Genomic DNA, 22,468 nt, shown 5'->3' with positions numbered 1-22,468 from the left:
CAAGACAAGATTTCTATCTAGGTCTTTGCAACCAGCAATGTTATCGCCCTGGCCCAGGACTGAAGATATCAAACATCCTGCAAGCCCCCTCTTCAAAAGACCCTTCCCAGTATTCAAGATCTAAGAAGAAGATACAACAGACAAATGGACTTCTTCATCCTGAGAACTGTGATTGATTTTACCTGATCTGACAAGACAAACAACATGTTTCATAATTATTGCTTCCATGCTTTGTATACCCTGTTCCTCAGAGTAAATTTTTTACTACCCTTCACCCTCCTTACTTCCTAAACCTCCCTCAATAAATACGCATGTTTTAATAGCCACGGCGCAGCAGCCTGGAGCTGGCTCTGGCTGTGGCCGGCTGAGAACATGCTAAGGAGCAATGAGGTCCCAGTCTAATTTTTTGTTTCTGATCACCCGTGTCGCCTTCCTGTGTACGAGCCACCCTCCGCTGTCGAGGCCGGACCCCGGCACCTAAACTACATAAAAAAGCAGCTTCCCCTTCTCTCTTCAGAGTATTCCATCAACTTAAAATTCCTTTGATTGTCTTTTAAAATGTAAACATATTCCAGAAGAATTAATCATCATTTGTGCCTTTTCGTGAATTTCCTTAATCTGATAATGAGACCAACAGCTAGCTGAAAGGCTTCCACTGGTGCTGGCAGGATGTGGGGAAATCTGAGTGAGGAAAGGGGAGTGAATATGACAGAAGGGTGAGAAAATCTCGGTGAGGAAAGGGAGATGTGAATATGACAGAAGGCAGTGAGTGCTGGGATCTAGGGATGGGGCCTGGGAGAAAGAGGCAGGAAGAGGGAGACTACTGACTTTTCCACTCACTCAAGGTCGTGACTGTTTCCTTGAAAGAGTCACTACATGATTGTTAACATGATTTATTTATTTTGAATAAATGCTTTTGGGCTGAGGCTTGAGAGACAGGCCAGGCCTGTGTGCATACATGCCCAAAATCCTGAAAAGAAGGAGCTGGAGAAGGAATTACAGCATGACCATGCCCCATGGGATGTGCTTTCTTCTCTCCCTTTCTCTGTCTGGTGAATGCACACACTCTAGCAATAAATAAATAAATAAATTTAATTAAATTAAAAAATTCCTATCCATTACTCAGTTTTCTCTCACTTTCACAAAAAAAGGAAATGTATTTTCATAACTGTCCTTACTTTAGATGCTTAAAGTTTAAAACTGGCTATTGGGTATCATGGTTGGACTGACTTGTAGGTTAGGGTTCCAGTTCTCCCCACTGAGGCCATGCTCCATAATCCATCTAGATCATCCTCTTCAGACCACTTTGGTACCTCCCTATTCTGTCCTCATCTCAGAAGCAGGGAAAGAAAGAGAAATTAAAAGTAGGAGGAGCAGAAAATGTGCCTTTACTGTCTCTTTTATTAGCAAACATTGTAGACTCCAAGGGACATGTCAAAGGTTTATCATAGGTGAGTAAAGGCCAGAAAGAGTGCTATTGACTAGCAGGGTTTACACTTTGGCTTTCTGTGAAGGAGCAGTGATCCAAGGAGAAGAACAATGCCATATAGTGGAGTGGGTGAGTCTGTCATGATTTAGGATAGGCCCAAACCAGCAGGCTTGGTGGGGACTGAGCATGGGCGCAGTGGTGAGAATGACACTGCAGCTGCTGAACACAGGGCAATTCATCTTAACAAAGGACAATTTTAGCACACCTAACAGTTTTGGGGTCAAATGGTGTGATGAACAGAATATCCTAGAAAAGCTTTGTTGAGTTTGGGAGTGTGAGTGGAGTGTCAAAGAGTCAGCTGCAGTGACTTAAGCATCAAGTCTGCAACCTTCCAGTGATGAACAACAGCCCAAGTAAGGTGTTGTTAGGCATCTCAGTGGCTCTCAGGAGACAGACTTCTGTCTCAAGGATTTGGAGAACTTATATTTGGACTTGCACTGTTTGAAATCTCCTGAATTTGGTTCCACAGAGCTTGCCATAAAGCACCCTAAGCAGTTCTAACATCAGATGAAAGAGGAGTAGGCTCTGCTCTTCTGTGGGTAGCCAGGTAGGATAGGACCCACCTGAGAACCCCTGACAAGTACTCTCCTGCGTCCTGTGCTTCAGTGCCCTGAGAAAGGATTAAGGTTGATCCATGCCAACTCTCTGAATGGGCTCACTCTAACTTGGCAGCTTATTGTTGTTGACAGGTTCCAGGTGTGTGTTTTCTTAGAGATGGATTCCATGCAAGACAAACGCTATTCTTGTTGCCAAGGTATTAATCCAACAAGTAAACAAGTTGCAAAATGCAAAAGGAGAACTCATAGATATTTCAGGCTTCCCACTGGGCTCATTAGAGATTGCCACTTTCCAAAGGCCCAACAACTATAGTATAGATACAGATGTGCTTAATCCATTTTCTCTTATTCAACATTTTAAAGCTTGTTCTTGTAACTTAGGACCTTGGCATTGTATGCCCATAGGAAGCCTCTTAAGTAATTTGCCAAATAAACAGTATTATATCCCTTTTGAATCTATAAATGAATCCATGGGATTAAAGAAATTATGCATCACATAATAAGGTATTAAAATTGAATCCCTAACTAGTGATTAAGTGTCTATCCAAGCATCTCTCTTCCATAGAGAACATACAGTTTTGGGGTATCACTTTCTATTGATCAGGACCATTAACCCTGCAACCTGGTCAGGCTAGCAGGTTGAACAGATTTCCACAGGGCTAGGTACTCTTAAAAAATGGGAAACCCTCAGTTGAATCTTTCCCCCAACTTCAAAAGGATCCAAAGGATTTGGTTATCCTATAGACCTCTGAAAAAATATGCTTGATTGTCCTTTCAGGATTTCAAAGCTGTTTGGGGACAGCCCAACCCCAATTGCTCAATTTTGCAGGCAGAAGTACAGATTACTCATTGATATGTGAGTTCTTCTACATTATCTCAAATTTCTTGGATAACTCCTTTAATTTTCATATAATAAAGTAGCAACCCATTTAACATTCCTTTCCTGCTACTAATGGCATTTTCTAAGTATATTTCAGACTCTGAAAAAAATATTGATAAATTTGATTTCTTAAAATATCATAAAGCACTTTACACAAAGAAAAAAAACAATTGTGGGGCTAATTATAAATAATATCTGACAGATTGGGATTGGGTGAGTTTTGTATATGAGTGGATAATAGGTGCAGAATTGTGATACAATGGTGTTTTATCACTAAAAAGTGCTCCACTTGGGGCAATAGAAGAAAATAAGATTGCTATGAGAATAGAGTTGAGTTATGAAATGTTGTAGCCTTGAAAAAGAGAAAGTATCATTAGGTGAAGGTGGAATGAGAGCTAAGGCTACTATTTTATATTTATTTTTTAAATACATGCCTATCTTATTACAAAAGGAACACTTCTTCATTATCTAAATAGAAAATACAATTAAAGACACACAGAGAGAATTAAAAAATCCTTATTTATCATCCACTGATTACTAATTTCTTTTTTTTTCTCTTTTTTGGAGAGGTTTTATTGCTATAGGGCGTGTGCACTTGCCAGACAGAGAGAGACAGAAAACGAGAAATCACCCCCCAGGGGAGATGGCCACGCCGCAGTCCCTTCTCCTCCATTCTCCTCTCAGGATCTTGGGCACGCACACACATGTGCCCAGCGTGAGTTTAAGCCACCGGGTCCAGGACTCGAACCGCGGTCAACTACGTGGGAGTCCAGCGACATAGTCATTACACTAACTGTTGGTCCCTCGATTACTAATTTCTGCATTAGCTTTCCATCTTCTTGGAAATTACCTTGTAAATTAAGAGCAGAATGAGAATTACTCTTTTTCTTTAAGAATTATTTTATTTTTATTAATTGTCATTATTTAATTAATTTATTTATTTTTGAAGTTGACCAGAGAGAGAAGGAAAGTGAGAAAGTGAGCCACCAGGTCTGGGACTCGAACTACAGTCAGCCATGTGGGAGTCCAGCTGCCTTAATCACCACATCACCTGCTGGCCCTGAGAGTTACTCCTGAAAATATCTTTTACTGTGCAGTATTGGAATAGAATGTTATTTTGTCACTTGAGCAACTAATAAAGCAATTATATTTATGAGCTATATTCTTTAAAGGTAGACAAACATAAAAAAATAAAAGGATCTAGGGCTGGCCCATCAGCAGTGGTTAAGCACTGTACATGGGGACCCTGATCCCACATGGCCTTTACTGCCATGCAAATCCCAGCCCCAGTGCAATACCCCAAGCATTTGTGTGCCTGTGCCCATAATCCTGAAAGGATGGAGAAATGGAGAAAACAAAAGTACAGTGAGACCAGGCTCTGTTGGAAGGGAGGGGGCGTACATCCTCTGGCATTAAATACGTAAGTACATAAAAAAAAGGATCTATTAATACTAGGATCACACTCAGCATGATCAGATATTCAAAATATGAAAAGCATGGGGACCAGCAGTTGGCATAATGGCTGTTGCTGGACTCCCATGTAGTCGATTATGGTTTGAGTCCCGGACCCTGTGGCTTGAACTCAGACCGGGTGCGTGTGCGTGCGAGCCCAAGATCCCAAGAGGAGAATGGAGAAGGGATTGTGGGGTTGTCATCCACGCTCGGGGGTTGATTTCTTGCTTTCTGTCTCTCTGTCTCTGTCTTTCTGGCAAGCATGTGTGCTCTATAGCAAAAACCTCTAAAAAAAAAAAAAAAGAAAAGCACATAGGACTAGAAATGGATCAAATTCATATAATCTCTTTCAGATTTACTTGGGGTTTCACGTTAATTGAAAGGAAAGTCAATTAAAGAAATCATCACACATTTAAAATGTTCTCTCTTGTTCCCTCCTTTCCTCTCATTCCCCCCCTTTTCTCTTTAAGAGCTTTTAAAACTACACACACATTCACATGTTATTTATTTTGCCAAAATGAAATCATTAAGTACATATTGGTTGATCACTTGTGTTTGTCCTTAATAAATCTTAGACATCTTGGGAACAGCAGTTGGCATAATGGCTATGTCACTGGACTCCCATGTAGTTGACTGCAGTTCAAGTCCTGGACCTGGTGGCTTAAACTCATGCTGGGTGCATGTGCGTGCGTGCCCAAGATCCTGAGAGGAGAATGGAGGAAATGGGACTGCAGCATGGCCATCCCCCCTGGGGGTGATTTTTCGCTTTCTGTCTCTCTTTGTCTTTCTGGCGAGCGCATGTGCCCTATAGCAAAAATTTAAAAAAAAAAAAAAAACCAAAAAACTTAGACATCTTATCACATGAACAATATTTATCTGTAGTATTATTTTAAATATATTTTAAAAATAATGAATAAAATTAAATAAATAAATATTTTAAAAAAACGAAACAAAAAAGGGGGGCCAGCAGGTGGCATGGTGGTTAAAGTGCTGGATTCTCACATGGCCTACCACAGTTCAAGTCCTAGACCTGGTGACTTGTTTTCTCACATTCTTTTTCTTGCTCTCTGATCAAATTAAAAAATAAAAATAATGAATAAAATAAAATAAATATTTTTAAAAACAACAACAAACAAATAAATAAATATAAATAGTATATAGTATATGGGTGTTTTTATTTAGTTGAACTCTTACTGTTGGGCACTTAGGTTGCCTTTACTGTTTCTGTGTGATGAACACAGCTTGGATGGTCTGTCTAGGAGTTCGCTCTTTACATATATGCTTTATTATTTCCTCAGGACAGAGCTAGAAAAGTGAAACTGACACCAAATGATATGAGCATCTTTAAGTCTTTAGAGTATTGGGCATTTGCTATTCTTACATTTTAACTGTGCAGTCTAGAAGTTAATAATGAATTTAGCTTCTTTTCTAGGGTGGGACACTATTTCAAACTCCATTCATGTCAAGATCTGTCTCATTTTCCGAAGTGGGAGTTCCCAGCATCAGACTTGTGGGGGTGGAAGCTTAATCCTCCTCCTTCCAAAAACTGGAATGAGTCAGTATCAGCTTTCTGTCTCCACCCTTAGTGAGTCCATATATATTCCTGACTTTTTTCCCTTTAAGAGATGGAATCTAGCCTAAAGTTTCCATTGGAATGTAATTAAAAGGGGCATCTGTTCTAGGTTATCCTTACTTCCAGACTGGATTTATCTCACCTTAGACAGAGAGATCTTTTTTTAAAAGAGTTATTTATTTATTTATTTATTTTGGAGAGGTTTTTGCTATAGGGCGCGTGCGCTCACCAGAAAGACAGAGAGAGACAGAAAGACAGAACATGAGAAATCACCCCCAAGGGGGGATGGCCATGCCGCAATCCCTTCTCTCCATTCTTCTCTAGGGATCTTGGGCACTCAAGCACACGCACCTGGTGTGAATTTAAGCCACTGGGTCCAGGACTTGAACTGCAGTTGACTACATGGGAATCCAGCAACATAGCCATTAAACCAACTGCTGGTCCCGAGTTAGTCATTTAATTTTATTTATTTATTATTATTCAGTTTGACCAGGGAGAGAGAGAGAAAGTGAGAAAGTACCACCAAAGGTAGAAGGTGAGACAAAGAAAGGGGAACTTGGGATAGACAGCTATTTTGACAGTAATATTAACGTGGATTTTTCAACACTGTGTAGATTCCATATCCAATCTGTTCTCTTTTTCTTTGAATACTGGAAGGCTTTCACAAACCACACCAGGGCATGTAGAATATTCAACACATTGTCATGGACACACACACTGGGGATACTTTTCCCCTTTCCTTGTCTCACCTTCTACCGGTCTCTGTCTCTCTTGTGAATGCTTGTGCCCTCTGGCAAATCAAACAAACAAAATAAAACTATATCTCCTACTTTTTACCATACATAAAAATCAATCCCAGATGAGTTGTAAATTTAATGTGAACAGTAAAACAATATGCATTTCACATGACATCACAGAAAAATATTCATTTGACCTTGGAGTTGACAAAAATTTCTTAAACTGGGCACACACAAAATAAATTAACCATAAAGGAGAATATCTTATAAACTTAAATACATGAAAATTATGAAAAGTGGGGCCAGCAGGTGGCGGGTGGTTAAGCGTGCTGGACTGACCGCGGTTCAAGTCTTGGACCTGGCAGCTTGCTTTCTCACTTTCTCTTTCTCTCTGTCCCTTTCTGGTCAAATTTAAATAAATAAAATAATAATGTTAAACAAAATAATTCTTTAAACAAATTATAAATATTTTCATCGAGACATTATTAGGGGGCTAGCAGGTGGAGTGATGAAGGTGCTTGGATCCCACATGGCTGATTGCACAGTTCTAGTCCTGGACCCAGCAACTTGAGAGACATGTTGGACACATGTGCATACAATGCCCCAAATCCTGAGAGGGGAATGGAGGGGATGGGACTGTGGTATGGCTATCCTTGCTGAGAGGTAGTGCTTTCTCACTTTCTCCCTCTACCTCTCTGGCTAGTGCACTCACCTTACAGCAAAAATAAATAATTACAGATTTAAAAAATAAATGAATAAAGATTGGCTAGTTACGATTTTATTTTAAAAAGACACTTTTTAAAAGGTTTTTGTCATAGGGTGCACTTGCAAGTGAGAAATCACACACACACACACACACACACACACACCCGCCCCCCGGATGGGGAATAGTCATGCTGCAATCCCTTCTCCTCCATTCTCTTCCTGGGATTTTGGACACACATGCACGTGCACCTGGTATGAGTTTCAGGCCACTAAGTCTGGGACTTGAACTATGGTCATCCATGTGGGAGTCCAGAGCCTTAACCATCACACCACTTGCTGGACCCCAAAAAGATCCAATTAAAAGGATAAAAACACAAGCTATAAAGTGGCAAAAGATATTTTCAACACATATACCCAACAAAAGAGTCATATCCAGAATAAAGAACTACAAGGAACAAAGAAAAGGTCAGTTAAGTTAATAGAACATTATGAAAGGCTTGAACAGGCTATTTTATGGAAGAGGATATCCACATGGCCAATAAACATATGTAACAGGCATAACTTATTAGACACCAGGAAAATGAAAACTAAAACATAATGCTATTTCTTTATTTTTTTAAAGAATTTGCCAAAGGGCACATGCACTCAACCAGCAAGAGACAGAAAGACAGAAAGGGAGAGGAGAAAGCACACCCACAGGGCATGCTCATACTGCAATCCCTTCTCCTTTATTTTTTTAATCTTGTTGGGACTTTGGGCACACACAAACCACATCTGGTATATTTTTCCAGTCACTGGGAATGGGATTCAATCTGCGTGGTCAGCCATGTGGGATCTGGCTTCATTAACTACCTGGTCATGGGGCTGGCCCCACATATGATTTTGATACATTACCTTAGCCCTTCAAAGGAACAGCTAAAAATCCAAAAGACAGAGGGGCCTGCAGGTGGTGCAGTGGTTAAGGTTTTGTAATCCCATGTGGCTGACCATGGTTCGAGTCCCAGACCCAGTTGCTTGAAACTCATACTGGGTATGTGTGCATACATGTCCAAAATCCTGAGAGGAGAATGGAGGAAAAGGGACTGCAGCATGGTCACCCCAGTGAGTGACTTCTTCCTTTCATTCTCTCTGTCTTTCTCTGTCTCTCTGGTGAGTGCACAGGCTCTGTAGCAAAAAATCTCTAAAAAATTTAGAAAGAAAATACCAAGTATGGGTGAGGATATAGAAGATCTACTACTAGTAAATCTACTTTTCTATTCAAGTAGAAACTATACATCACAGAAATGTCACTCTTATATAGCCGACTAAAATGCTTACTTTTTTTTTAGAGATAACTTTGCTATAGGGTATGTGCTCTTGCCAGAGAGATAGAGAGACAGAAAGGGAGAAATCACCTTCGAGGGGGGATGGCCAAGCCTCAATCCCTTCTCCATTCTCCTCTCAGGATTTTGGGCACATGCACACATGCTCCTGGCGTGAGTTTTAAGCCACCAGGTCCGGAACTTGAACCATGGTCGACTACATGGGAGTCCAGCGATGTAACCATTATGCCATCTGCTGTTCTCCATACATGTTTACCAGTGTTCATAGCAACACTATTTATAAAAAAAAACAAACCCTCAAACTGGAAACAGTCCAAATGTCTATCTACAGTAGTATATATAAATTGTGTTATATTCAAACAACAAAACACTATACCACAATGAAAATGATGGTACTCTTACTGTACACAACAGGGATGAATCTCACAAGTAAAATAGAAAATAAGAAAAGGCAGTCTCAAAATGCATACTGTATCATTCCATTTTTTTTCTAAGGTTTACAGACATGCAAAGTGATATATGGTGTTAGAAGCCAAGACTTAATCAATCTGAGGGATAATTGTGCCTAGAGGGGGCTTCTGGTATGCTAGTAATTTCTTTCTCACAATCTGCGTGCTGGCTATATGTGGGTGTGTTTAGTTTATGAAAGTTCATCAAGCTCCAAGGTTATGGTTTGTGTGTTTTTTATGTATGTATATTTCAATAAAAAGTTGACCTGTAGTTTACAAAAAACTTTGAACGTAATTTTTAGGCTGTCTTGCTAATAGGACTGTATGTAATCCATTTTCCCATTCAGATGTAATGTTGTGTGTTTGGAAAGGCAAATGGAAGATAGAGTCTATTTTACCTGCCTGTTAATTTTCACTGTTAGTTGTTAATGTACATGCCACACTAAATGTGATTTTTAATGGTCAGACTTCTGTGCCTCTGTATTTTCATCAGCTCCATTAGTGAGAAGTGGCTGTGATGCTGGCCAGTGGTTTCTATTGCTTCTTGACAAAGAGGCTGTAGCTATTGGTCTGGTCTGGAAGCATAAAGGCAGCCCTTAACTTTTGTTCTTACAGCTCCTCTAATGGTTTTGTAGGCATATAATTCAATATGCATAGTTGCACAGTGTTATCTACACTAGATCCCAACTGATACATCGTCTAATATCATAACTGATGGGCAATGTAGCGGGGCGGCGGTTGATTTTGAGAATCTCTGGAAAAGGAAACTATTGGCAGTCCTACCACCACTCAGGATCATCATTATCATGAAAAAGTTCTGCGCTGGAGCTAACCTAAACCTATTCTGATAAAGTCACTGATTTCAGAGGATATAACTGGTTTCTGCTGTCATTCAAAAATTATTCTTAAGGCATCCTTTGTCCCCTCTTCACAAGCTAAATATTACCAATGCTTTTAACTTTTCTTTATATGCTCTGCAGCTCTTCCCAGTTGCGGATCTTTGAAAAAAAGTATTCATGGAAGGACTGCCTATTCTCGTAGGATTAGCTGTCCCTTTCTTTTGGTTATTCTTCCAAGTTTACACTTGCTTATCTAACCAAAGCCCTGCATTGCTGACTCAAGTTTAGCTTATGGTCCAAGCCCAGTATCATGTTATTATTGCCCAAGACTTCCCATGGATTCACTTGTAGAAGATTAAAAAATAAAAATTGTTAGCTATAAGTAAGCATTTTTACCTGGCCCTCCAATACAGAACCATATCTAATATAACATTTTATGAATGAGAATTAGAAGCTTAACAAAATTTAGTCACTATGCAAAGGGGGAATTACTGAATCATGGACTTGTACAATTAGAATTGGCTGTAGAAATAGTCGCTGTGTACTACAAAACAAAGCTCTTGTTTCCAGTAAGTGCTGGAATTGTTTTTTGTTGTTGTTGTTTTATTTTATTTTTCATTTTAAAGTTTGTGCCATAGGAATGCTGGAATACTTTTACAGTCTGAATATTCTTCCTACTCAGGTGTGGTATTCAGACCAGCAGCATCAGCACCATCAGGGAACTTGTTAGAAATGCACGATCTCAGACTCCAGGACCCATTAAATTAGAATCTGCATTTTAATAAGACTCCCACACCCCTAACCCTGATTTGTGTCATATTAAATTTGAGGAGCTAAAAGCAAAAATATCACAGGTACTTGTCTTACTATTTAAAGTCTTGCCTAATTACATTACATAGAAAACTTGATCTCTTTTGGGCAAGGCCAGTGTTATTGCAGGTCCTGGTCTAATAGAGTATTTGAATAGTTGGATAAAGAAGAAGAAAAACTCTCTATAATGATCTCTGGGAAAAAGGTCATCTATTTGAGCTGTGCTAGTTTTTAACCATACTCATTCAGATTTTAATCCACTAGAAAAATTAATAGCCTATTTGGTAGTAGCATGTCCAGCAAAAATAAGTGCAATAAAATTGAAAGTATTTAAACGGCGATTTAAACTACGCAGTCATCAGTGATTTAGTTTTCAATTACACAAAGGTAATTATGCCAGAATCCACCTCATTCACCCTTCCGTGAGAAAATGCTGGAGTGTTGTAATAAGCCGATGCTTTCAGGCAATGACTGATCTCCACTCCTTTTTGGCTAGGACCTGAATTCATTTGCTTTAAGCAGTTTAGGGTGTATGCTAGGAATATAAATGATGGAAACACCCTTCCTGACCCTTTTCACAAATGAAGTCACACCACTATTAAGGGTGCATGTGAGGCCAAAGGGCCAGCCTCTCAGACTGAGGGCTCACACCGCATGAGGATCAGGCTGAAGAGGGTAGGACTGAACCACAGTGAAGGAGACTGTCATAGCTGAGCTCTTACTATCGTGGTGGTAGTTCTTTTTTTTTTTTTTTCTTTCTTTCCTTTTTTTTTTTTTAAGTTATTGCCATAAGGCGCATGTGCTCACCAGAAAGTGACCGTGAGAAAGTGAGACATCACCTCCAAGGGGTGATTTTGATCCCTTCTCCTAGGACTTTGGACACATACCCACATGTGCCCAGCATGATTTTCTTTTTTCATATTATAACAATCATTTTATTTAACTTTATTTATTTATTTTAATTTGACCAGAGAGGTACAGAGTGAGAGAAAGAGAAAGAGGGAGAAAAGTGAGAAAGCAAGCCATCAGGTCTGGGACTCGAATCTCAGTTGGCCATGTGGGAGTCCATCGCCCTTAGCCATCACACCACCTGTCAGCCCCCCAAATTATTTATTTATTTAATTCCATTTGTTATTATTATTATTTTTTAAAAATTTGACCAGAGAGAAAGGGAAAGGGAGAAGCAAGCTAGGACTCAAACTGCCGTTGGCCATATAGGAATCCAGCACCTTTACCCACCACACCACCTGCTGGCCCCCAGCATGATTTTCAAGCTGCCAGTTCTGGGACCCAATCATCTGTCAGCCATATGGGGGTTTAGCACCTTAACCACCATGTTGCCTGCTGGTCCCTAGAGTGGTGGTTCTTAAAGTTTGCCTGCAGAAGAGGTTTCTAAGATGCTGCTAATGCTGTTTCTTGATCTGGTTAAACGAATGTATTCAGTTTAGAAAAATTCACTAAGCTGTTCATATATAATAAATATACTTTAAAAAAAATTGCTACAAGGGGAGCCAGCAGGTGGCATGTTGGTTGGGGATGCTGAACTCCCATATAGCTGACTGCAGTTTGAGTCCTGGACCTGGCAGCTTGCTTTCTCACTTTTACCTCTCTCTCTCTTCTCTCTCTCTCTCTCTCTCTCTCTCTCTCTCTCTCACTCTTGCTCTCACTCTCGCTCTGTCCTTCTCTGGTCAAATTAAAAACACACAAATCAATAGATAAATAACTAAATAAAGTTAAATAAAATAGCTCCTTTAAAAAAATTAGGTGCATGTGCTTGCTGGAGAGAGAAAGAGAAAGAGAGAGACAGAGAAAGTAAGAAAGCGCCCCCTAAGGTGGATAGCCACAATCCCTTCTCCATTCTCCTCTTGAGATTTTGGGCACACATGCATGCACACATGCCCAGTGTGTTTCCCAAGCCACCAGGTCTGGAACTTGAACCACAGTTAGCCAAGTGGGATTCAGCTACCCCCAACCACCATGCCACCACCTGGCCCTCCCTTTTTTGTATGTTATGTTGCAATAAAAAGTTTTAAAGTACAGAGGACCAGGCAGTGGGGCAGCGGTAACAGAACACTCTGCAAGCTGACCTGGGAAAGTTCCGGGTTTACAGCTGAAGATCTTCCTGAACACATGCCAGGCAAGTGTGTGCCTGTCATATGAGGCTGGCTGAAGCAGGAGGTGAACTCAAGTTCTTGTTGAGGTGCCGTCTCTCTCTCTCTTATTCCTGGAAGAAAAAAATAACCAAAGAAAAAAAGAAGTTTAAAAATGCAGAAAATTAGAGTGCATCAGAGCAGGCTTCTGTTTTCTCTCCTTCCTATTCAGATGCAGGTAGTCTGTGTCCTTTGAGAAACACTGCCCAGAGCAGTCTAGGGGGATACAATCAGGGGAAACTGATAAATGAACCTTATTAACCCAACATGTTCAGAGAGGTGGACAAATAAAATCAAACAAGGAACAAATAATCATGCCTAAAGCAGAGTGTACTGTGTTCTAGGTGCTATATATTTTTCAAGTCTTCATAACATCCTGAAGAGGACAATATTCTCTCCATTTCAGAGATGAGGTAAATGGTACCCAAAGAGAAGACTGAGCTAAGCGTACATGTCAAGTCTATCAGGACTAAAGTCTATTTTATTTTCACTAGCACCACTGCTGGGCAGCTGGAAGAGGCAGATATGTAAGTCACAAGAACAGGCCAAGGGAGTGAGAATGGCAGAGAAGAACCCTAGGCCTCATTGCCATGTAGCAAATAGTTTTAAGGGAAGCTTGCAAATAGGCACCTCTGGTCTTTCTAGAATCTTTGGTAAATGGGGCCAACAGATGGCATGGAGATTAAGGGAGATCCCGTATAGCCAACTGGGTAGTTTGAATCCTGGACCTGGCAGTTTGGAAACCACACCAAGTGTATGTGTGTGCTCAAAATCCCAAGAGGAGAATGAAGTGATTGTGGCATGGCCATTCCCTCTCTCTGTGTCTCCTGTGAGCACACACATCTTACAGCAAAAAAGGGGGGAAAAAGGAATCTTTTGGCAATTATCAATAGAAGGTAGTTTCTCAGAGGCCAAACTGTGAGATTTCCACATACCTGAAAATCCTAGAATCTAGGTGTTCTGGACCATGTTCCAACCAGGGCTAGACATCAAAATCACCTTGGAAAAGTTGTAAACATATGGATTCACTGGCTCCACCACAGAGATCTAGATTTAGTAGGTTAGGAAAAAGTTCTTTATAAACTACTCCAGGTTAGGCTGGCCCCATGGACTGGTGGTTAAGGGAACCAAATTCCAAATGGTTGACTGTGTTGTTCAAATCCTAGCCCCAGTAGATTGAAATAACATGTCAGGTGAGCATGCATGTGTGCCCCAAAGTCCCAACGGGATGGAGAAATGGAGAAGAGACTGTAGTGTGACCATGCTTCACTGGGGGGTGATTTCTCCCTCCCTCTCTCTGTCTCTGTGTGATGAGCATACACGCCCTCTGAAAAATTAAACAAACAAATTAAAACCACCTCAGATAATTCTGATAAATTCTGATGATAAGATAGGCCTGAGAAACATCACCCTAGCCTTATTAGCCAGATGAACATGGAGTGGCCTTGGAAGTAGTTCATCACAAGCTAACTGGAGGAAGGAAAGGGCCCGTTATAGAGTATAAATGTAACCAGATCTTAGGCTAAGAACAAGGCAGTATAAAATGAAATTTGCTATCATGAGATAGAAACTTGTGAGTAGTAGAGGTTTGCAAATAAAAAGTCTGTATTTGTTATGTTCTAAGCATTACAGTGAACTTGAATTTTTTTCCCTCTAGCTTGTTCACAGGAGAACATCTAAGTTCAGTTTAAAAAGGTATTATAAAAACATATACAGCAAAGCAATTTGATGTCTCAGATTTCAATCTGAAATCCTTGATTAAAGCTTTGTAGTTTAGGGGGCCAGCAAGTGGCGTGGTGGTTAAGGGCGCTGGACTCCCACATGGCTGACCACAATTCAAGTCCTGGACTTGACAGCTTGCTTTCTCATGTTCCCTCTCTCTTCTCTCTCTCCTCTCTCCATCTTTCTCTTTTTCTCTCATCAAATAAATGAATAAGTAAATAATGTAATTATTTAAAAAGTAAAGCTTTATAGTTTAGAAGTTTCAGAATTTTGAAAAGAGCAAAACATATTTTACAAAATTTAAGAAGACAGTATTGCAAAGATAGCAAGATTCAAAAACGCCTCTCCCCACCACCAGCAACCTGAACTGGTTTATTCTTTATTTAAATTATGACCTTGAACAACCTAGACTTCCATTTGACCCTGATGTTCGGTGGTGAAAGTACAGAGGTTATTATGTACAGTCAATAACTTTCCTTCTCATCTGTCAAGTAGAATAAATAGCTAAAACTGATAAGTGATAAAGTGCTTTTTTTTATTGGGGAGTTAATAACTTACTCTAAAGTAGACTTTAATTACTAACCTTGCTAACAACTGGCATATGAATTAATTACCTTAAATCACTGCCAAGTCCAATCCCCATACAAGTTTAAAGGAGAACTTCACAGCACTCAAACCTAAAGGAAATATTAATGACATAAATGACAGAACATAATTAAGTCTGTTATTCATCAGTATAAATGGGAACAAAATACAGTGAACAGTAAAATAAGCTTAGAGCTGAAATCAACTGGTTTTATAAGAACTATTTCAACCCAAAACATGCTCTCATGCTAAGCCTTTATCTTACTGGAGAAAACAAACCTTGTGCCTCATTTGTGAGATTAGAGGCCCATGATTTATTTATTTATTTATTTATTTATTTATTTATTTATTTATTTTCAGATGTAGAAGTAAGGAAAGGAGATTCTTCAGCCAAGAAATGCATTCTGGACCCAAACACTAGAGACATGATCAATCTCCATGATTTTGTAAAAAGTTAATGCTACTTTTCTGAAAAAAAAAATGGGGAAAAATCAGCACTAAAGTGCAAATTAGGGGGGGCTAGCTGTGTAGTGGTGATTTGGATCCTAGATTACCGACTGTCAGATTCAAGTTCCAACCTGATGGATTGAAAAACACCCTGGGCATGTGTGCATGCGTGCCCAAAATATCAAGAGAAGAATAGAGGAGAAGGGATTATGGCATGGCTATCTTCACTGGGGAATGCTTTAAAAATGGGCAAAGGATCTGAATAGACATCCCATACAAAGAAGATATCAAATGGCTGATAAGCAAATGAAAATATGCTTAATATTATCACCAATCAAGAAAATGCAATCAAAACCACAATGAGATTCCATTTCATATGTACTAGGATGGCTAGAATAACAAACAAACAAACCAGATAATAACATGTGTTGGTGAGGGTTGGAGATATTAGAAACTTCATGGGAAAATACAATGGCATGGTCATTTCAGAAAACAATTATCTGGCAGTTTCTCAAAAGGCTACACATAAAGTTACCATTATGGTCTAGCAATTCTTCTCTTAGGTGTATGATGCAAGAGAAAGGAAAACATGCTCACACAAAGTGTTCATTGCAATAATATTCAGAATATCCAGTGTATAGAAATAATCCAAATGTTCACCAATTGCTGAATGAATAAATAAAATGTGTTATATTCATACAGTGGAAAATTATTCAACAAAAAAAGGAAATATTGATATGTGCTACAACATGGATGAACCTTGAAAACATGCTAAGTGAAAAAATCCAGCTATAAAGGACCACATACTGTATGATTCCATTTATATGCAATAAAGAAACTTGGCAAATCTATAGAGATAAGAATAGATTAGTTGGTTGCCTAGGACTGGGGTGGGTTTTTTTTGGGGGAAAATTGAGAGTGGCTGATAACAGATGAAGGATTTCTTTAGGAGTAATGAAAACGTTCTAAAATATACTCCACAGTGATGATTGCACGTATCTGTGAATGTACTAAAAACCACTAAAATTTATACTTTTAATGGGTTAACTCTACAGAATTACATCTCAGCAGAAATACTTACCAAGAAAAAAAAAAAAAAAAAGAGCAGGGTGCCAAACAGCGGCACAATAGTAAAACATAATACTCTGTGAAGCAATTCCACATGGGAAGGTTCCTGGTACAAGTCCGGAGACCTCTCTGATTATGCTAGACACACACGTACCCATGATCTGGGGCTGCCTGAAGAAGGGCTTGAAAATAGCATGAAGACTCTGTTAGGGATGCTCTCTCTCTCTCTCTCTTTCTCTCTTTTTCTCTCCTCCTCTCTCTTGTTCATGGTTGAAAAGAAAAGAAAAAAGAAAAAGCAGAAGAGATATTCATCATATCCAGGTAGAAGCATTTCAGATCCAGCACATGATTCTCTACGCTTTATTTTTTCATTGCCAAACCAGTCATAGAAGCACACAATGATCTGATGGTGCCTGCCACAGGATCAAAGCAGCTGAAACATGGAACTAATGCATGGATAAAAAACTGTCCCAGAAATTCACTCAGAACAACAGCTGACATTGAGTAAAAATATAAATAAAATTATGGTGTTTAAAAAAAAAGAAATACTTCACTAAAATTTTAGTCTTAAAAGGATTTAGAGGGAGATACTAGGTGGCATGGTGGTTGAGGTGCTGGACTCCCACATAGTCAATTACAGTACAAGTACTGGACCTGGTGGCTTTCTTTTTCACTTTCTCTTTGTCTCTCTCTCTGTCTGTCTCTGGTGAGCATATGTGTCCAATAGCAAATTAAAATAATAATAATAATTACTAAAATTAAATCATTAAAAAAATGGATTTAGAAATAGCTTAATTAGGCTGGCTCCCTAGCACATAGGGAGCCAGATCTCATGTAGCTGATCAGGGTTTGAAGCCTGGCCCTGGAGGTTTGAAAAACATGGTTGGCGCATGTACATGCATGTGTGTGTCCAGACCCCTGACAGGACGGAGAAAGGAAGGAAAGGGGCTTGTGGTATAGACATACCCCATTATGAGGTACTCTTTCTGTCTCTGGTAAGCACATGCATCCTCTGACAATTAAAAAAAAAATAGAAATAGTTTAATCTAGTCCAGAGTACCTTGATCCTTTGGTATCATCGACACTTCAAATAATTGTTTGTTGTGGAAGGTAGTCTGATGCATAGTAGGATGCTTAGTAGCATCTCTGGCCTCCCCAGTTGTGACAACCAAAAATGTCTCCAGACATTGCCAAATGTGCTCTGGGGCCAGCCACTGTGGTGCAGCAATGGTGCTAGTTCCCTGTAGTGCGGGAAGCCATAAGGTAACCATGGTTTGGATCCTGATGAGCTGGAGTGCTGTGGTGGGGAGGGTTGCATTGTGGAGACCATGTGGAGGGTATGCTCTCTCATTCTTTCTCTCTTTCTTGCATGCACATATACTTTCTGTCATAATCAAACAAAAAAAACAAATGTGCCAAATGAACCCTCCCCCTCGATGCCTGTTGAGAGTCACTGATGTATTCTAACATTTCCCAAAGAGGATCCCTTGGAACATTAGTCTTGCTAATGCTGCAAAAGAAAAGGGTTGTGAGTCAGCTAGTGACATAGTAGTTGGGGAAGTGGGATCCCACATGGCCAACAACATAGTTCAAGTCCCAGACCCAGTGACTTTAGAAACATTCTGGGCTTATGTGCATGTGTGTCCCAAAGCTAAGAGGAGAATGGAGGACATGCAATTGTGGCATGGCCATCCTCCACCTCTCCCCACCCCCACCCCAGGAACACTTTATCACTTTCCCTCTCTTTGTTCCTGTCTCTGTCCAGTATGCACGTGCACCCTATGTAAAATTTTAAAAATAAAAATAAAAAAATAAATGGGTAAACTTGGAAAACAGTAACCTCAGGTAAATGAATTCTTTCTTCCCTCCTCATCTCCCCCTGCCATTCTATCGTACAACAGTAGAAGCTTGGGAACCAAAAACCAAGATGACTTTCCTTGTGTCACTCAACCAACAACCTAAACATAACTGAGTCAACAACTTGGGTCTTCGTAAGCCTCGAGAAATGCTCTTTTTTGACTTTTTAGAAATTGAGCCTTTCAGTTTTCGGTTTGTTATCAAACAAATAAAGCTTTGACTTTTGTTGACAGATTATAAACAGCTACTGGAAATATAGCATCAATTCTCTTAAGAGGTTGTTTCCCATTTGAGATTCAGGTATACAAGCAGACTTGAAAACATTAAGGCAAAAAGTAGAATTAAAGTATACATTTATTTTGGTGTGAAAACAATCTTAAATCCATGCACAGCTTTTTCATAATATGTATTTCTATGAACTTCTAGTAGATGGTTTGTCAAGGTGCAAATAGAATAAGGACTGTGCGTCATATTAGGAGATCCAGTGGATATCTCCCCTCTCTTCACTGTAGCTTAATGACTAAACATTTTCAGCTTCATCTGATTCTACTCCTTTAATCAAGACATAATAAATTAAAAAACAAAGATACAGTACATGGATTTACATGACAGGTCTCAAACCTAACGCTGGATAGACTGAATGTATTAGTAAGCATCTGGGATTTATGAAAAAGTGTGACAAATAATCCTCAAGATCAAAAGGGATGAACTGAAGATATGGCCTGATGCTTATCTAGTTGATGAGGCTTCTGTTCAAGGCCAGGCTACATATTTTAAATACCACAGTAGGATAAACACATTCATAGATTCTTTGAGAAAATTCAGCTTGGGGCCAGCAGGTAGCATAGTAGTTAAGGCACTGAATTCCCCCATAATTGACCACGATTTGAGTCCTGGACTGGCAGCTTGAAAATCATGCCAGGTGCATGTGTATGTGTGTGTGTGCATGACCAAAATCCTGAGAGAGAATAGAAGAGAAAGGATAGTGGCATGGCCACTGCCCCCCACCTCCTGTGGGGGTGATTTCTCACTTTCCCTCTTTCTGTCTCTCTATGATGAGTGCAAATGCCCTATAGCAAAAACCTAAAAAATAATAAAAGAAAATTCAACTTGAATTTGAACATTAATAAAACAAAACAAACAACAAAAAACAAACATCTATGGTACATCAAATGATATCAAAAGCTGAGAAAAGGGTTTAGACTACCAGAACCCTGTTTTTTTGTTTTTGTTTTTGAGAGGTTTTTTTTTTTTTTTTTTTTTTTGCTATAGGGCATGTGTGCTCACCAGAAAGAAACAGAAAGCAAGAAATCACCCTCCAACGGGGATGGCCACACCGCAATTCCTTCTCCTCCATTCTCCTCTCAGGATCTTGGGCACGCACGCACATGCACCTGGCGTAAGTTTAAACCACTGGGTCCGGGACTGGAACCATGGTCAACTACATGGGAGTTCAGTGACATAGCCATTACACTAACTGCTGGTCCCATTACCAAAACCTTTTAAAAATCCAAACAGGATTTTAAAATAAATTTTGATCTTTACCATCTTGAAATATAATTTGGGCCTAGTTATAATATCAAATAAAAGACTAATAATTTTGAAGGGTTACTTTCACAATATAAAGGTCAGACTGTGTTTTTGTGCTGTGTTCTTCCTCCAGCACTTACCATGTGCCTGATACCTGATGTGTACTCAATAAATATTTTTTAACTAAAAAATAAATTAATAAATAAAAATGAAGTGGAATTTGCAAGCCAGATATTAACTGGTTTCATGTGTTTTTTTTACCTGATGGCAAGACTCAGTACTTTATTGTGCTTCCTCAAAAGTAAATCAATTCCTGGGACCAGGAGTTGGCATGGTGGTTAAGATGCTGAATTTCCACATGGTCAACTGTGGTTTGAGTCCTCGTAGTTAATACATTCCAGGAGCCAGGCCTCCTCTTTCCATTTTGTGGGACAAAATTATTATTTGAACAAGGATAAGAGTACAAATGGGGGCTGGCAGGTGGTGTAGTGGTTAAAGGAGCTAGATTCCCACCCACATGGCCGACCCAGTTCAAGTCCTGGACTGGTGGCTTGCTTTCTCACTTTCCTTTCCTTTCTCTGTCTCTCTCTGGTCAAATAAAATAATAGTAATAATAATAACAAATGGAATTAAATTTTAAAAAAGAATACAAATGAAGGTCCATGTGTACACCGTTATTAAACCAGACTATTAAATAAGTTACATTTTTTTTTTTTTGGAGAGGTTTTCGCTATAGGGCATGTGCACTCACCAGACAGACAGAGACAGAGAGACAGAAAGCAAGAAATCGCCCCCCAGGGGGGATGGTCACACCACAATCCCTTCTCCTCCATTCTCCTCTCGGGATCTAGGGCACGCATGCACATGCACCTGGCACGAGTTTTAAGCCGCCAGGCCGGAACGTGGACCGCGGTCGACTATGTGGGAGTCCAGCGACATAGCCATTACGCTAACTGCTGGTTCTCAGATTTTTCTACTTTGATAACTCTATTTTCCTGAAGACCAAGTTTGAATGTGCAATTCTTGGACCACTTGGGAGTTCTGCACTAAGACATGAAGGCATGGGGAGAGCTAGACTTCAACCTGAAGACTGCCCTTCCCCCAGCTTCCTTTTCCGGACTCTGATAGAGAAGGGCCTCACAGAAGTGCTTGTGAACACCCCTGCCACATATCCAGGCTCTGTGCACACCTCTGCAAACAGGCTCCCCTTGGCTACCCTCAGGCTGACTGCACTGAGTGGCATGGTCTGCACTCAGGAGAGTGGATTTAGGGAAGCAGAGGTAGGCTCTGGAGGAGGGCTTGGGTTTTCAAGCAAGGAATTCTGAGGTGGTCAAAGGTATCTAGAACCGGTCTAGGAGGAAGCAATATGGGTTCTGAGTGGGCACATTCCCTTGGACCCACAGTTTCCTCATCCTGTGGTGAGGGAAACAACCAGACAGAGACATAGCAAGGCCCTCTAAAAGCCTAGAGGCAATACCAGTGGGAGCCCCACATTCTGGAATGTGATAATTAGTACAAGACACAGAATCCTGGCACATACCTCAGGCCTGCTAAAGCAGGAGGAGGGAGGCCAGATCAAGCTTGTCCAGACAGGGAAGATGGATCATACCTTACTCGCCCTGGAGGGTTCACAGCAGCTTATCAGCTTCTTGGCAAAGCACAACAGCCCAACCTAGGAGAGTCTGCCCAGATTTGAGTGCCAGTTTAGTTAATGATTTAAAGGGGCATTCACCTTTTCACATCATGGAGAAAATTTATCAGGGCCACTGAACTTTCTGTTTGTCTTCCTCGCCCTCCACTGTTCTCACAGTGCTAAGGCCCAGGCTGCCTTTGCTTGCCCTCTTCTCCGCCTGTTACCCAGACTGACGATTTCAGCAATAATCCCCATGGGTGCTGCCATTCCCTAGGCCTTTTGTTCCTGTCTTCCTCATCTCCATCCCTGAATGAAGTTCATCTTGTACTTTCTGTTTCTGCTCACAAACCTGATCTAAACCAGTATCCACTGACTGGCCTTCCCTGGGCCAATTCTCTCTCTCTCTCTCTCTCTTTTTTTTTTTTTCAAAATTGCCTTCCTATCACGTTCCCCACCACCTCTTTTCTAATTCTTTCTTATTTCCCCAAAGTCCTAACCCATCTCTACATATGACAATCTCCTCGAGCCTCCTCTTCCTGCTTCTTCTCTACTGAGGTTATGTAAAGGTAACATTTCCTCTTGTTCCATTTCATTTGAGAGGATGGAGGAAACCCTCTCTCCAGGATTGGTCTTCTTGGATTGTGAATCTTGTGGACTTGTATT

At 40.2% G+C, this 22,468-nt stretch overlaps 1 long non-coding RNA gene across 2 annotated transcripts in view; it reads right to left on the bottom strand.

Moving 5' to 3' along the window:
- The window catches only part of LOC102475518 (uncharacterized), a 47,425-nt gene extending 25,600 nt beyond the window's left edge, over positions 1-21,825 (bottom strand). Inside the window, exons 1-4 of one of the 2 annotated variants that reach the window (XR_335043.3) lie at positions 21,713-21,825; positions 15,300-15,362; positions 13,899-14,010; positions 12,901-13,037 (exon numbers count right to left, since the gene is read on the bottom strand). This is a non-coding gene — a long non-coding RNA (uncharacterized LOC102475518). Of the gene's footprint in view, positions 1-12,900; positions 13,038-13,898; positions 14,011-15,299; positions 15,363-16,939; positions 16,978-21,712 lie in introns of those variants that run through there. The other variant, XR_003549904.1, reaches the window with a different exon arrangement.
- Positions 21,826-22,468: the final 643 nt, after the last annotated feature.

This window comes from Tupaia chinensis, unplaced genomic scaffold, assembly GCF_000334495.1.
Source record: "Tupaia chinensis unplaced genomic scaffold, TupChi_1.0 Scaffold000322_1, whole genome shotgun sequence".
Classification (NCBI taxonomy): domain Eukaryota; kingdom Metazoa; phylum Chordata; class Mammalia; order Scandentia; family Tupaiidae; genus Tupaia; species Tupaia belangeri.
Note: the sequence above shows the minus strand (reverse complement) of the source record. Positions and strands in the feature narration are given on the sequence as shown.